The sequence below is a fragment of the Danio rerio genome, chromosome 14 (assembly GCF_052040795.2).
Source record: "Danio rerio strain M-AB ecotype USA chromosome 14, GRCz13ab, whole genome shotgun sequence".
NCBI lineage: Eukaryota > Metazoa > Chordata > Actinopteri > Cypriniformes > Danionidae > Danio > Danio rerio.
This window is the reverse complement of record NC_141034.1, coordinates 5578307-5594608: the sequence shown is the minus strand read 5'-3', so window position 1 is coordinate 5594608 and position 16302 is coordinate 5578307. Positions and strand designations below refer to the sequence as shown.

At 35.0% G+C, this 16302-nt stretch overlaps 1 long non-coding RNA gene across 4 annotated transcripts in view; it reads left to right on the top strand.

The window, feature by feature from the left end:
• The window catches only part of LOC137487507 (uncharacterized), a 214880-nt gene that overhangs the window by 127522 nt on the left and 71056 nt on the right, over positions 1-16302 (top strand). Inside the window, exon 5 of one of the 4 annotated variants that reach the window (XR_015507161.1) lies at positions 4840-5677. The exons of the other annotated variants lie outside the window; for them this stretch is intronic. This is a non-coding gene — a long non-coding RNA (uncharacterized LOC137487507). Of the gene's footprint in view, positions 1-4839; positions 5678-16302 lie in introns of those variants that run through there. 4 annotated transcript variants of the gene reach the window in all.

The following is a 16302-nucleotide window of genomic DNA, read 5'->3' as shown; positions in this document are numbered from 1 at the left end:
GTGTGTTTCAACAGGTGGTTTGTCAAGCGCACTCACCTGTGTGAGGCAGTCTTTATAAATGTGCTGTGTTTGTGTTGGTTATTGTGTCAGTGAGATGAGCAAGTGTGTTGACTACAGGTGGTTTGTCATGCCCACTCACCTGTGTGAGGCACTCTTCTTAAATGCACAGTGTTTGTGTTGGTTAATGTGTCAGTGAGATGAGCAAGTGTGTTTACTACAGGTGGTTTGTCAAGCCCACTCACCTGTGTAAGGCATGTTCCTTTCCCACCTAACCACAGGCCCAACTAAAAAAAATGACAAATTCTGAGTGTGCTTAACACAGGTGAGTGGGCTTGACAAACCACCTGTAGAAACACACTCGTTCATCTCATTGACTTTACCCACACACAGTGCACATTTATGAAGACTGCCTCACACATGTGAGTGGGTTTGACTAACCACCTGTAGAAACACAATCTTTCTTCCCACTGACACATTAACCCACACAAGCACTGCACATTTATGCATAAATGAAAGATAAGCGAGTTTGTTTTCTACAGGTGGTTTGTCAAGCCCACTCACCTGTGTTAAGCACACTCAGAATTTGTCCTTTTTTTTAGTTGGGCCTGTGGTTAGGTGGGAAAGAGGGGAATTATTTTTGATGACACAGGCCATCTCTGAGAAGTATTTAGTTGTTGTTAGTTTACTAAAGCTATAGTTTGTTTACTTAATAACTATAATATATTTTTAGATACAATTTTACAGTGTATCTATGGAAGGTTTTACTGGGTTCACACTTAGTTTTGCGCTATACCCGTCAGCAGGTCTTATGTATTGCGGTCAGCTCTTGACCCAGGGTCATATGTCACAGCTTTGTGCCATTACGCTCACCGCTCACACCAGCAGGAGTTTAAAAAAGTGGACTTGAACCCATTGGGAGCCTGTTGATCCGTGAGCTGAGAGCGGGATGCGGGCCCAGTGCGCCGCTGGCTCTTTTTACACGTTGTGACAGGCCCTGATGGTTTGAGCCTCCGGGGGTCTCTGGATATTTATCCCAGCCTTTCAGCCCCGTTGTCCAGGCCTAGACAAACACCATGCCAGGAGCTCGCAGAAGTGCTGACCGAGCGAATACTTTTCCCAGCTTGGATTAAAGAGCCAAAGCGCACACATTGGCCTGAGGATACAGCGCCCGAGGTATTGAGGTTGTCCGAGATTCACCGAGGTGAAAGTGGTCACATACACTCGCCCGCCACTTTTTCCAGTTGACTTCAGGTGCAGTGAGTCGCAGAATAAATGGTTGTGTCAATGTGGTTAGAGCGGGAGAAAGTAAGAACGAGAGAAAGAAGGGAATGGTGTCAGCTGCTTAGAAGAAGAAGAGAATGAGAAGTAATGAGTGGGAAAAATCAGCAGTGACTCCTCTGGGGGACTGTAGAGTAGTTATTTTAGGAAAATAAGACTGCTGTACAAATAAAGGTGAAGGCAGTTCTTTCTTTGGTATTCTTGCTTTGTTTCCAGACTTTTTTTTCTAAGGGAAAGCCATGAAAGAACTCTGGGAAAAGCTTAAGATGAGTGTGTGACTGATCCCGGGCCAGATGAGATCAGTAAAACCGGCAGTTACACATTAGTCTGATGATCCCCTTTAGTCATTCTGTTGACTACACTGTAAATATTCGCAAATTAGCATTTTTTTTGTGATTCATGATTTTATTTATGCTTTTGAAATGCATTATGGGACCTTGATCTTTCTTGCAACAACTTTTATGAACGTTTTAACTAGTTTAAAGTGACACAGCTGAAGTCAGAATTATCAGCCCCCCTTTGATTTTTTTTTTTTAATATTTCCCAAATGATTTTTAACAGAGCAAGGACATTTTCACAGCATGTCTGATAATGTTTTTTCGGTAACACTTTATAATAACTACACACTATAAATCATTTATTAAGCATTATAAATAGTGAACTCATTATCTGTTAACTATTAACTCTACATTAATAAACGTTAGTAAGCAGTTTACAACTGCAGCTACAAATGCTGTATTCTTGACGTACAAACATGTTTAAAATGTGCTTAATAATTGTACTTTCATACTTAGTTAATGATTTATTTTTTATAAGTAAATTAAGTATCGCATTATTTACAAACCAGTTGTATTTAAGAGTAGTTGAGGGTTTTTAGAATCATTCAGAATGAGTTAGTAAATGATTAATAAACTATTGAAATTAATGTTTATATGTCTTATTATTCAGGCATATACTAATAGTTAACCAATGTGTTAATAAATACTTCATTAACTCAACATTATGCAGTTTTGTGACCTAATCTAAAGTGAGGACTATTCATGCTTTATAAATCCCTTATAAATGACAAATAAAGGCTCAGTTAAATTCTAAATAGGAAAAACGACATTATTCATTCCTATTAATTTAAAGATACACAAATGAAACTGTACTTCAAATAAAAAATACATCTTCGCAAGCTTATCTAAAATAAAATCACTGTAGAGTTTAAACATTACATTTTATTATATTGTTTAATTATGATATTGTTGTTTTATCCAGTTTTATGTCGTATTTTGACACTCCTGTTATGCAGCATTGTTTAAACTTTACAGTAATTTTACTTTTTAGATAATATTGCAAAGATTATCGTTCATTTGATACTGAGCCTTTATTTGTCATTTATAAGGGATTTATAAAGCATGAATAGTCCTCACTTTAGATTAGGTCACAAAACTGCATGAAGTTGAGTTAATAAAGGATTTATTAACATATTAGTTAACTATTAGTATATACCTGAATAATAAGATATATAAACGTTGATTTCAATAGTTTATTAATCATTTACTAACTCATTCTGAATTATCCTAAAAACCATCAACTACTCTTAAATACAAATGGTTTGTAAATAATGTAATACTTAATTTAGTTATGAAAAATAAATCATTAACAGAGTATGAAAATACAATTATTAAGCACATTATGTAGACGCTTATAAGTGAAGAATAGAGCATTTGTAGCTGCAGTTATAAACTGCTTACTAACGTTTATTAATGTAGAGTTAATGCTTAACAGATAATGAATTCACTATTTGCTAATGCTTAATAAATGATTTATAGTGTGTAGTTATCATAAAGTGTTACCGTTTTTTCTTCTGGAGAAAGTCTTATTTGTTTTATTTCGGCTAGAATAAAAGCAGTTTTATTTTTTATTTTTAAACACTTTAAGAACAAAATTATTAGCCCCTTTAAGTTATATATTTTTTCGATAGTCAAGGATTAGTGGACTGTTAGACATAGGGTCGGGGTCAGGATTAGGATTAGGTTAGGGTTGGTAGAGTACTTGTGAAGTTGCTTATAGTCAGCATGATGTCTGAGGAGGGCCATTAAAGCAATGTGTTGCCGTTTTATGGTCACATTCTATTTTAAGGTACAATTTTGGCTATAAACAAACCATTAAGTCAAAATTTAGCTCAATAAACAACTAATTTGCTGAATATTAATAGTAAGCAAGGTAGTTGTTGGGATAAGGTGTATGGTAGAATTAGGGATGTGGAATGAGACATCAAATTTTCAGTTTTGAGATAAAAAAAACAATAAATAAAAATTTAATAATCATAATATGATTTCTAGCCCATCATTGAGTATATTTATTTGTTGTGTAAATGTGTGTACATTTATATGTATTCAGTTTTTGAATTCATTTTATTAATATTATTAACAAATATGAAAATGTTCATATGATTTATTTACAATACAGTTTGTCAGTGTTGGGCAAGCTACTTAAAAATGTAGCGAGCTAAGCTATTAGCTAATCTACCTAAAATGTAGCTTAACTACACACTGGGAAATGTAGCAAGCTAAGCTAAAAGCTAATTGGCAAAAGTAGCTTAGCTACATCTAAGCAATTTTTCAATAAAAAAAATCCTAAAATTCCTTAATAGATTGTTAAAAATATAATTATCGATGTCGAATGATGTGAAAAATGATCGTGATATTGTTTTTGCAATATCGCCCAGCCCTATAAAGTAATATTTTCTGTCTTTTAGTAGATATAATATTTGAGAGACTTGTTTCCTTTACGAAATAAGTGGATCTAATTGGAATTGCATTGTAAACATTGAATAAAGGTTCATTCATTCATTCATTTTCTATTCGGCTTAGTCCCTTTATTAATCTGGGGTCGCCACAGTGGAATGAACCGCCAACTTATCCAGCATATATTTTACGCAGCGGATGCCCTTCCTGCTGGAACCTATCTCTGGGAAATATCCATACACACTCATTTACACACATACACAACAGACAATTCCCTACCCAATTCACCTGTACCGCATGTCTTAGGACTGTGGTGTAAACGGAGCACTCAGAGGAAACCCACGTGAATGCAGGGAGAACATGCAAACTCCACACAGAAATGTCAACTGACCCAGCCGAGGGTTGAACTAGCGACCTTCTTGCTGTGAGACGACAGCACTGCGCCACTTCGTCGCCCTGAATAAAAGTTAAAAGGTAATTTTTTTTATTATATATATTTAGTTTTTTAGTTGCGATACTCCCAAAATCATTCTGCTTAAATCTGCAGAGCAAAACGTTTCCACAGATTCTGTCTGGCCCTAGTTATAATAAATTTTAATAACCGGTTTTATAACAAGAAGTCCATGGAGTCAATTTACTGCAATTCAAATGCCGACACTACTAATTGTGCTCATGTTACAGTGAAAATATAACATCACATCAACAAAACCACTTGCCAAATTAACCACTATCTAGAAATATATATTTACTGCTATCTAAGAATATTTACTGTACTCTGTAGCTCTAATGTCCAATACCTACTTTACAGAACATGCATTAATTTCAGGAGTGCAGGGCTCTCATGGAGGTTCAGGTGACCGAGGTGGAGAGAGAAAGTGGAGTGAAAACGAGCGAATTGAATCTTCAGAAGGAGGGGTCACGACCCCTGGTTGAGGAGGGGCAGCACATGATGGGACGCCCCGCAGAGTCCCTCCCCTTCAGCACAGAGGGGTTAATCGCTTCCTCAGCCCCCCTACAACACTCAAATATCAGCTTTCTCCTTCTCCACAGCCTCCCTTGGCTTTTTAAGCCTCTCCATTTATTCCTTTGTTTCATTCTCTTTTTTTCCCCTCCCACCTTCGTCTTCACTTCATCATTTTTCCTGTCATTCTTTCACCTCTGTCTTCACCTTCCCTCTCTTCCGCCTTCTGTATAATTGTATGTATTTGGCTGTAGCTTCCCCCAGATCCCTCAGTTTCTATATCCGCCTCACCTCAATTCAGTTAATCATGAAATAGTGAAGAGTCTCTCTGGCTTGCTCTTCATAATTCAGCCCTTGATGAACCCTTGACCCTCAAGGCATGTTATAAATGTTTGTGTGTGTGTGTGGGGGGGGGGGGGGGGGGGGTATTTTTTGCTTTGTGCAGGTTTTTTTGGTCATTATTTTTTGTGGATGACTGCCAATTCCTGTCATATTTTAATGAATGAATACACAAATGTGATTTTTAGTATTTGTGACAGATATAAAAAATACCACACACCATTAAAATAATAACATAAATTATTTAAATAGATATACAACATTATTATTTTGCTACATTCTGACAAATGAAGACCCCAAATTTGCATTAAAGGCATAGTTCATCAAAAAATTAAGAATCTTTCATCATTTAATCAGTCTATGTTTGTTTAAAACCGGTTAGATTTATTTTTTTTCTGTTATACGCAAGCTAAGATATTTTGAAGAAAGCTACAAACCTGTAACCATTGACTTCCATAGTACTTGTTTTTTTTCTATTATGGAAGTCAGTGGTTACAGCCTGGCAGATTCTTCCTTCAAAATATATTTTTCAGTGTTTAACAGAATAAAAAATAAAAAAATAAAAACTTAAAAAAGTTTGAGACAACATGGGAGTAGGTAAATGGTAGGTAAATTTAAATTTTTGAGTGTAAACTATCAATTTAATAAGATATAAGGAAAAAAAGAAAATGCAAAACAAAGGCAAAACTGTTCATCTAAATAGTTAAAAATACTTAATGTAGTTAAAATATCATATTAAAGTAACTAATCCCTATGTTTTTCAAATATATAATTAAAATGTGTTTTTATCTGTGACTTTAGCCCAAAGTCTGCATTAAAGTTATGTAAAAACACACAGCAAACCAAAAAAGTTAAAATATACAGTCATAACAATTTATAAGAATTATGATTTAGGATAATGTACTTTTTTAATCTATTGATTGGAGAATAAATAAATGTATATATGTGTCTGATAATATTTTTTCTTCTGAATAAAGTCTTATTTTCTTTATTTTGGCTAGACTAAAAGCGTTTTTTAATTTTTAAAAACACATTTAAAGGACAAAATTATTAGCCTCTTTAAGCTATTTTTTCGATAGTCAACAGAACAAGCCATCATTATACAATAACTTGCCGAAATACTCTAACCTGCCTAGTCAACCTATAACCTAGTTAAGCTTTTAAATGTTACTTTAAGCTGTATTGAAGTGAAAAATATTTTCTAAAATATTATTTACCATTAAAAAGATGAAATAAATCAGTTATTAGGAATGAGTTATTAAAACTATTATGTTTAGAAATGTGTTGAAAAAATCTTCTCTACGTTAAACAGAAATTGGGGGAAAAAATAAACAAGGGGCTAATAATTCTGACTTCAACTGTATATAAAAGAAAATATATATATATATATATATATATATATATATATATATATATATATATATATATATATATATATAATAAGAATAAAATGAGCCAAAGGAAAATGAGTGAACCCTTAACAGAGTATTAAATAAAGTTAAAAAGTTGTTTTTTATCTTTGAAAATATTTATTTTGATTGTCAAACTCTTTTTTTAAAATGCTACTTACCTGAAAATTGCTACAATAATCTTTGTTTGTTTTGTTTTTTTATTTTGAAATATGACTCAGACTTGTTTCTGCAAGTTTCATTTATTCGCATATATGTTTACTGTAGCTGTGCAGCTAGCATAACATATACTGTGCATTGATCATGATCAGAATGTATAATTCAGAGAGAGAAAGAAAGATAAATGATCATGCAGGTCACGTACAAACAAGAAGATGCTCCCCTTTCATTCTCAATCATGCGTTATGATCATCTAGAATTGCATATGATAATCATTCTGTGGTGTGTGTGTGTGTGTGGTCCCTCTCTCTCTCTCTTTTCCTGTATTAGTAGGTCAAGAGGAGAAACTGCCAAGGGCAACTTCCTCTACATGTCTTTACATTGCAACCTTTAAGTGTTTGAACACACACACACACACACACACACACACACACACACACACACACACACACACACACACACACACACACACACACTTTAGCTTATACAATGCATATTTTACATTAGTTACAGATTATGCTTGCAACAACAAGTTGAAACTGTATGAAGCGGGATCATGCCACCATTGTTTAATAATCTGAACACTAGCAGAGCTTCTTACTGAAATTTTGTTGAAAGTAGTTTTTCTTTCTTTCCAAACATTAGCACAAAACATTATTTACTGTAAACAAAATGCATAAGATCTGTTTTGTTGTAGTTGAACATGCATATTTTCTGTCATTTGATTTATTTGTTTATATGTTTATAGTGGTGTGAAAAAGTTGCCCCTCAGGCAGCGTAATACAGACAAGATGGCACCGCACTAGGTCTATAGTAAAACATGCCGTTTTCTGCTTAATGGTTACATTAATCGAGTTGGTTTAATATATTTTCATTGAAGTGGAATCCAATGTACAAAATAATGTAAACTAGACTGAGTGCTTTATTTCCTCCTTAATGCTGGTTTATCACACCTGAGTTTAATTTCCCGTCACATCCAGGCCTGATTACTGCCACACCTGTTCGCTATCAAGAAATCACTTAAATAAGACCTGCCTAACAAAGTGAAGTAGACCAAAATATCCTCAAAAGCCAAGAATCATGCCAAGTTAGGAACAAATTCAAAGACAAATTCATCTATCTATCTATCTATCTATCTATCTATCTATCTATCTATCTATCTATCTATCTATCTATCTATCTATCTATCTATCTATCTATCTATCTATCCGTCTCCAACATCTATCCATCATCTGTCTATCCATCCATCCATCTATCCACCATTCTATCTATCATCATACATTAATTAAATTTATTTTGTCGTAGTTTGATCTTTCTTTCTTTCTTTCTTTCTTTCTTTCTTTCTTTCTTTCTTTCTTTCTTTCTTTCTTTCTTTCTTTCTTTCTTTCTTTCTTTCTTTCTTTCTTTCTGTCTGTCTGTATGTCTGCCTACACACACACACACACACATACACACATACATATACTTAAAGGTGCAGTAGGTGATTCTCTATAGAAACATGTTTTGTTGTGCTGGTTAAAAGTCTCTTCACATTCCAGTTGTACTGATTAAAGTAAATGATTTAAATGTGTTTATATGTGTTTTTATATTCTGGATAAGGCATAAAACTCAAAAATGTTCATCCAATTAAATAATGTCAGGCCGACAAATCACTAAATTACGACAGACATCTCAAACTGTCTGTCAACAAATTTAAATGTGAATTTCTGCACAGCCTCTTTAGGCGGACAGCTATGTCGCTTGCGCGCACATGTGAAGCACACATCTACCGCCGACAGAGAGACATCATCTGGCAAACTGTGCATTAACCTGAACTTCTTTCTGACAGACTAACGTGACCTTGCATGCATGAAAAGAAAGATTGTTTCTGAAAGAGCTTCTGCCAAAAATGCAGAATCAAAACTTTTCTAAACCCTGAATCAATATCAGAATACTTTTGCAAGATGGAGGGAAATGACGTAATGCAGTTCAAAACAACGATCTGAAGGTATAAACAATCACAGAAATTCATATCTTTTTGATGTAGTGGTTTATTTATGATCTCATTCATATAGTTTAGCACAATTTGCTCATCCCCCAATGGCGATTGGCTTTGGTGCCATGTCTTTTAAAAATCTTGCATTTTCATACATCTGAATTTGTTTGAACTAGCCACTAAGCTGACAAAACATAGGTATGTTTTCTTCTGAGATCAGGCTGAAGTTATATAATTCTTCTTTTTTCTGCCTTTAGCGCTCCTGAACATGCTCACACACTGATGTAAATCTCAGCAGTGTTTCTAACCTGTTCATTCATTAATCTCTGACGGACAGAGCGATCACTCACACACACACACACACTAACACACACACACACACACACACACACACACACACACACACACACACACACACACACCTGGAAGTGTTTATTCATCTCACAGCACACATAACTTCATTACTCCACTCGCCTTAGATCTGCAGTTCCACATGCCACCGGTGATTTGCCGATGCACCCAAAAAAAGATAGATAGAGAGAGAGAGAGAATTCATCTGTACCCATTCCACATGCGGAGCTTATTATATCCAATTGCTTTCTCCTGCAATTTAGCCTGCTCTCAGATAATCTCCACAAAATCACTGTCTTTTGCAGTTCCCCTGGCTCCTTCACCTCTCTGTCCTTATATTCTCTGCCTTTACCCAATCTTCATAATCATCACTTGTGAATCTGTGGAACTTTCAGGCATTTTTTAGGCTTATTTTGACTTTATCAGCATTCATCTGTGCCACCAGAAACCTTCATCTGCACCATCCATCAGTCCGGAATAATAGATACAGACAGAAATACTTTAAGGGAAATGTACAAGGAGTAGCATTTCTGCCATGAACGTTTTTGAGTGTATTATTAAGGTTTAAGTGCATTTATGCATAGATCACTGCATTTGATGGTTCGTCCATGCATGCATTCATTCGTTCGTTCGTTCGTTCGTTCATTCATTCATTCATTCATTCATTTGTTCATTCATTCATTAATCCATTCATCAAATCTTCAATTCATTGAACAATTCATTCATTCATTTGTCAATTCATTCATCCATTTAATCATCAATTCATTCATTCATTCATTAATACATGTATCCATCAGTTAATTAATTCATCAATTCATCCAATAATTTATTTATTTATTCATCAATTCATTTATCCACCCAATAATTAATTTATGGATAATTATTTTTATAGATTAATTAATGGATAATTAATTAATCCAATCATTCATTCCTCAATTTATTCAATCAACCTCGTTCATCAAATAATTCAATCATTAGTTTATTCATTAATACATCCATCCTTCCACCCATCATTCATTCATTCATTCATTCATTCATTCATTCATCAATTTATCCATTTATTAATCAATTTATTAAATCTTCAGTTAATTGAATAATTCATTCATTCCTTTGTAAATTCATCCATCCATTCATTCAATTCATCCAATCATTCATTCATCAATTCATTAAATCATTTATTCATCCACCCATTCATGTGTCTATCAGTTAGTTCATTTATTCATTTATTGATCTATCCACTCATTGATAGTTCAATCATCCAAATATTAATTTATGTATTCATTCATTCATTCTTCAATTCATTCAAAAGTTTTTATTTTATTTTATTTTTACTTTTGTTTCATTCATTCATTTATTCATCCATTTATCCTTTTATCAATACATTCATCAAATCTTCAATTCATTAATTAATTAAATATTTTATTCATCCATCCATTTATCCCCCAATAATTAATTAATTTGTTCATTCAACCATTCATTTATTCATTCCTTTTATGAGTTAATCAATTTATCGATTCTTTAATTCATCTAATAATTCATTGATTTATTCATTCATTCATCAGTCCATTCATTCAATAGTGTTTATATGTTATTTGTACTTTTTTGTTTTGTTCATTCATTCATTCATTCATTCATCCATCCATCCATCCATCCATCCATCCATCCATCCATCCATCCATCCATCCATCCATCCATCCATCCATCCATCCATCCATTCATTAAAATCATCCAATCATTCATCAATTAATTCAATTACTTATTTATTTATTTATCTATTCAAGCATCCATCAATTCATTCAATCATTCTTCAACTCATATATTCGGTAGTGTTTATATTTTATTTGTACTTTTAAGTTTGCTGCTGTCTTTCTTTAGCATTTAAATAGTCAATAATATATTTAGGCATTCTTTCTTTCATCAATTAATTCAATCACTCATTCATTCATTCATTCATTCATTCATTCATTCATTCATTCATTCATTCGTTCATTCATTCATACAATCATTCATTTATTCATTCATACATCCATTCATCAATTCTTCAATTCATCCAATAATTAATAACCCATATAACCCAGCATTGGGAAACACCCATACACTCTCAATTACACACATACATACAGTACGGACAACTCAGCCTACCCAGTTCACCTATAATGTATGTCTTTGGACTGTGGGGGAAACCGGAGCACCCGGAGAAAACCCAAGCCAAAAACATGCAAACTTCACACAGAAATGCCAACTGACCCAGCCGAGGCTCGAACCAGCGACCTTCTTCCTGTGAGGCGACAGCCCTACCCACTGAGCCACTGCGCTGCCTCCATTTATCCATTCATTCTAAATTATTCTATTATCATTATTTGTCGTTTGTTCTTTTATTTGTTTTGTTAGTTTATGGTTTTATCTGTTCTTATAGTTCAATCACATCTGTGTTTGAGTTTGGCATGCAACACTTCCACATATTCCAATCATTTCTCTGTAATGTCTTTCTTTCCTTTCCATTATCTGTAATCATAAAGAAAAACAAAGCATTCTGGCTCAGTCCGCATGTAAATTAGATCTGTTTTCTTGAACTGTGGAGGCCTGTAGCGAGGGATGTGGTATTGGGGATCTCCTCAGTAGAGCAGTCTGTTCATATTCCTCTGAGGGTCCGATTATCACCCTCACGGTCCCGCTGAGCTCCTGCGGGGATCTGGCAACCGAGCCTGAATACAGAGATGGCCAAAACCACATCCAAACAGACCGCTGTTTCATCTCGATTAGTTTAAAATGCAAATCGTCTATAATAAGTTGCCCTTTATTTAAAAGAAGATAAAAGATCAAAGTAATTACACTCTTTCAAACTAAGTTGATTTCTGCAGTACACTAGAGACAGATTGGATGGAAAAACATCCCTCAGGCAGAGACGTTTCCCAGTGGGCCTGTAGAATTGTGACTGAGCAAAGTAAATATTTATATATTTATTTCCTAATTTGAAATGTTTTTGCAGTGCAAAACTTTGTGATTTAAAAGATCATTTAAGTTTTATAATTAAAAAATAAATGGCTTGAAAGTGTGACGAATGTAGTTAGGGTACCAAATGCAGCTTTGATAAGAAAGCAAAACAACGTTTGAGGGGAATCCAAAAATGTAATCCAAAGGTGTTAAAAATAATAACATTTTGCAACATACTAGTATTCAGCTTGTGCTAGTGCTATTTAAAGGCTTAACTAAGTTAAATAAGTTATATTTATTAATTACATTGGTGAAGGGGTGGTGCAGTGGGTAGCGCTGTCACCTCACAGCAAGAAGGTCGTTGGTTTGAGCCTTGGCTAGGTCAGTTGGCATTTCTGTATGGAGTTTGCATGTTCTCCCCGTGTTCGTGTGGGTTTCCTCCGGGTGCTCTGATTTCCCCCACAAGTCCAAAGACTAGCACTATAGGTGAATTGGGTATGCTAAAATTGACCATAGTGTACATGTGTGTGAATGGGAGTGTATGGGTGTTTCCCAGTGATGGGTTGCAGCTGGAAGGGCATCAGCTGCTTAAAACATATGCTGGATAAGTTGGTGGTACATTTCACTGTGGTGACCTCAGATTAATAAAGCGACTAAGCTGAAAAGAAAATGAATGAATGAGTTATATAGATTGATTATGAAAGTCATTGCACAGCAGTTTTTTGGAGGCAAAAACAAATAAACATATCAATTACAATAAATCACTTAATTAATTATTAACAATAAATAAATAAATTAATTAATAACTTGTGCTTGCAAGAGACCAAATGCAATTCAATAAATGAAATAAAATATACCTCAGCCATTTTAAAATAATTTTAATTGTTTGTTTGTATCTAGTCAAACTAAATAAAATAAGACTTTCTTCAGGGATAAATGAGTGAATGAATGACAATTTAATGCTCCGTTTACACCAGGCGCGGATGAAGCATCAAGCATGAGTGATTTACATGTTCAGTCAAGGCAAAGACGCAAATAGACATCCTGCGGTGCGATTGAGACTGCACAAACGATGCGATTCGCCCAAATGAAGCAGCGGAAGTTGAGCGTTTTGTGCGTTTGACAAGCTTAAACGTGCATAAATTTGAACTTCATGCACCATGTTAACCAGTCAGGAGATTGCTCTTAGTGCATGATTATGCAGCCTGATCTCACGAGAAAACGTAAGTACTGTATTTTACGTTTTGTCAGTTTAGTGGCTAATTCATACCAATTCGTATGAGTTCAGTCGTACGAAAATGTACGATTTTAAAAAAGGAGGCGTGGCACCTAACCCCAACCGTCATTGGGTGATTTCAAATCGTACTACATTGTGCCAATTAGATTGTACGAATTCATACGAATTAGCCACTAAATCAAAAAGTTACGAATTGCATTGAGATTGCGTCGGATTATGACGTAGTCCTTGTTGTTGGTGTCTTGAGGGAAATCCTCTTGCCGACAACGGACAACAGGTCATCAATCTAGCGCCCATCTGCTGAATCATGCATGCACAGTACAAATGGTTCACCGTTTCTCAAAACTGATCTCAGTGTACTGTTATGACTGAATAACAGTATATATTGGTTCAGAGGGGGGTATTAGGCATGTTAAAAAGTAAGTAGTTTGTGGATAAGAGTGCTTACTGGAGACGAGAATCGTTTCAAATGATTCAGTTTGATTTGGTGAGCTAGTTCAACCAGTACACATAAAAAGATTCATTCATGGTCGCGATCACGGATATAGAAAGAAAACCCATTATTGGGCACAAATGTGTTAAAGTATTCATTTTAAGTCTCTGTATTTATTGTTGTCATATCATAAATACATTTACAAAGATGAAAATGAAGGACATTTTTGCTATAATTTTAGTTCGTTTCAGTTAGTTTGGTATGTACACAATACAGTTTTAGTTCTATTTTTTTTTTTTTTTAATCGTTTTTATTTTAATTTTAGTTAACGAAAATTATTTACAATTTTATTTTTTTGATTTTTGTTTTCGTTAACTGTATTCTTGGTCCCACAGCTCCCGCAGTACAGCCACAAGAATGCAAACCTATTATATTTGTTTGATCCACTGCCTCTTGCAAAGACACAGCAAAAATAGCTCCGCCCTAAAGGACTAATAGCTCCACCCTAAATGCCTGATAGCCCGCCCTAGATGATTGATAGCTCCGCCCTTAAATTATTAGAGCCCTGCTTTAAAGGGCTGATAGCTCCACCCTAAATGTCTGATACCCCACTCTAAAGGACTGATAGCCCCGCCTTTAAAGTATTAGAACCCCGCCCTTAAAGGCATTCCATGTCAAGTGGAGGAAAGTCAGAAAGGAAGGTAATGGTATTTGATTAAAGATTATGAGCACAAAATAGATGTTTACAAAAAAGACAAAGTGCACAGATACATTGTTTATAATACGCACTACTATATACATATAAAAATAAGAGTATTTTTGATTTCAGCCGACAAAAAAATACATAAATAAATGAAAAAATAAAATGAAATTGTCGTGTAAACAATTGAGCAAAAAGTAAACAAAGTTTCCAGTAATTGGTTGAAAAGGCTGTCATATGATGGCCCCATCCCAGTGATGAGTTGCAGCTGCGTAAAACATATGCTGGATAAGTTGGCGGTTCATTCCGCTGTGGCAACCCCAGATTAATAAAGGGGCTAAGCCGAAAATGAATGAATGAATGAATGAATAATGACCCAAAGTCTCTGTAAGACTGTAATAATGTGTATTTAGATGTTTAGCCAGTGTCGTCATTTGGGTCGAGGTTTGGTTGATCCTCGGAGCTCATGTTTGTCTTGTATTATAGAAACCATTGTGGGATATGTGTGTGAGTGTGTTGTCCCCTGAGGGCCGTCGGCAGCAGGTACTGGTGTCTGTTGGGTGTTTAGCTGCGATTGTGCTTCAGGCGCTCGGTGAGGATCCGCTGGGAGTTCCTCCTGCAAACGGGGCATTTTGCTAAATAGGTTTTCCAAAGTTGCTCCTTGTCCTCCCCGGGGAAGGAACTGTCATGAGCAGACTTTTCATCGGGACGTCCATTGTGTTTAGAGTTAAACTGCAGGCAACCTCTGTGGAAAAGTACCGCGTTATTGGTGGAATCAACAGACGAGCAGTTCTTAAAGGTCAATAAAACTCATCTTTTATGTAGTGGAAGGATAATTAACTTTTAAAGAGACGATAAAAAAGTTTTGCTAAGTTAAAGTAGCAGATTTAATGAGAACTGAAGCATTCGGGAAACCATGGATGCCTGGTTTTATTTCACTTTCTGCTGAAAATACTATAGTATAAGAATGCTAGGTTAAAATGAACACTTTGACAAATGAACTTGTCAGATTCTTTACAAATAGGGTTGCAAATTAAAATTAAGCTGGATGACTATAGTATCAACAGAGATGACTGTTCATAAGATTTATTTTTACACTGTAATTTGGACCTTTTTGTACAATAAATCAGATTATTCATTCATTTTCCTTCGACTTAGTTCCTTTAATAATCAGGGGTCACCACAGCGGAATGAACCGCCAACTTATCCAGCATATGTTCCAGTAGCAACCCAACTCTAGCCAAATTAGCTTATTCAATTCACCTGTAGTGCATGTCTTTGTGCTGTGGGGAAAACCGGAGCACCCGGAGGAAACCCATGCCAACACGGGGAGAACATGCACACTCAAAAAGAAAAATGCCGACTTACCCAATTGGGGCTCGAACCAGCGACCTTCTTGCTGTGAGGTGATCGCGCTACCCACTGTGCCCCCTTGAAAGCCATCAGATTATTGAGTAAAGTAATAATTGTTCAGTTCTGCTACAACATTTTATGTTTCATTTACATTAAATCAAATGTTTTAGATTAGATTAGATTAGATTAGATTGAACTTTATTGTCATTACAAATGTACAAGTACAATGCAACGAAATACAGTAAACTATGTTATCTATAGTTTGTAATTATTTACTATCAGTTTCGGAGTGAAACTATTTCAAAACTCTATTTTAATTCCAAAATACTATATATATACAAGCCAAACAGTCAAAACAGTGGCGTGACAAACATATTCACTGATGGTCAAGGTGATTTAAAGTTCCTGGATGAGCCTGTGTTATTCAGCGGTTGTTAT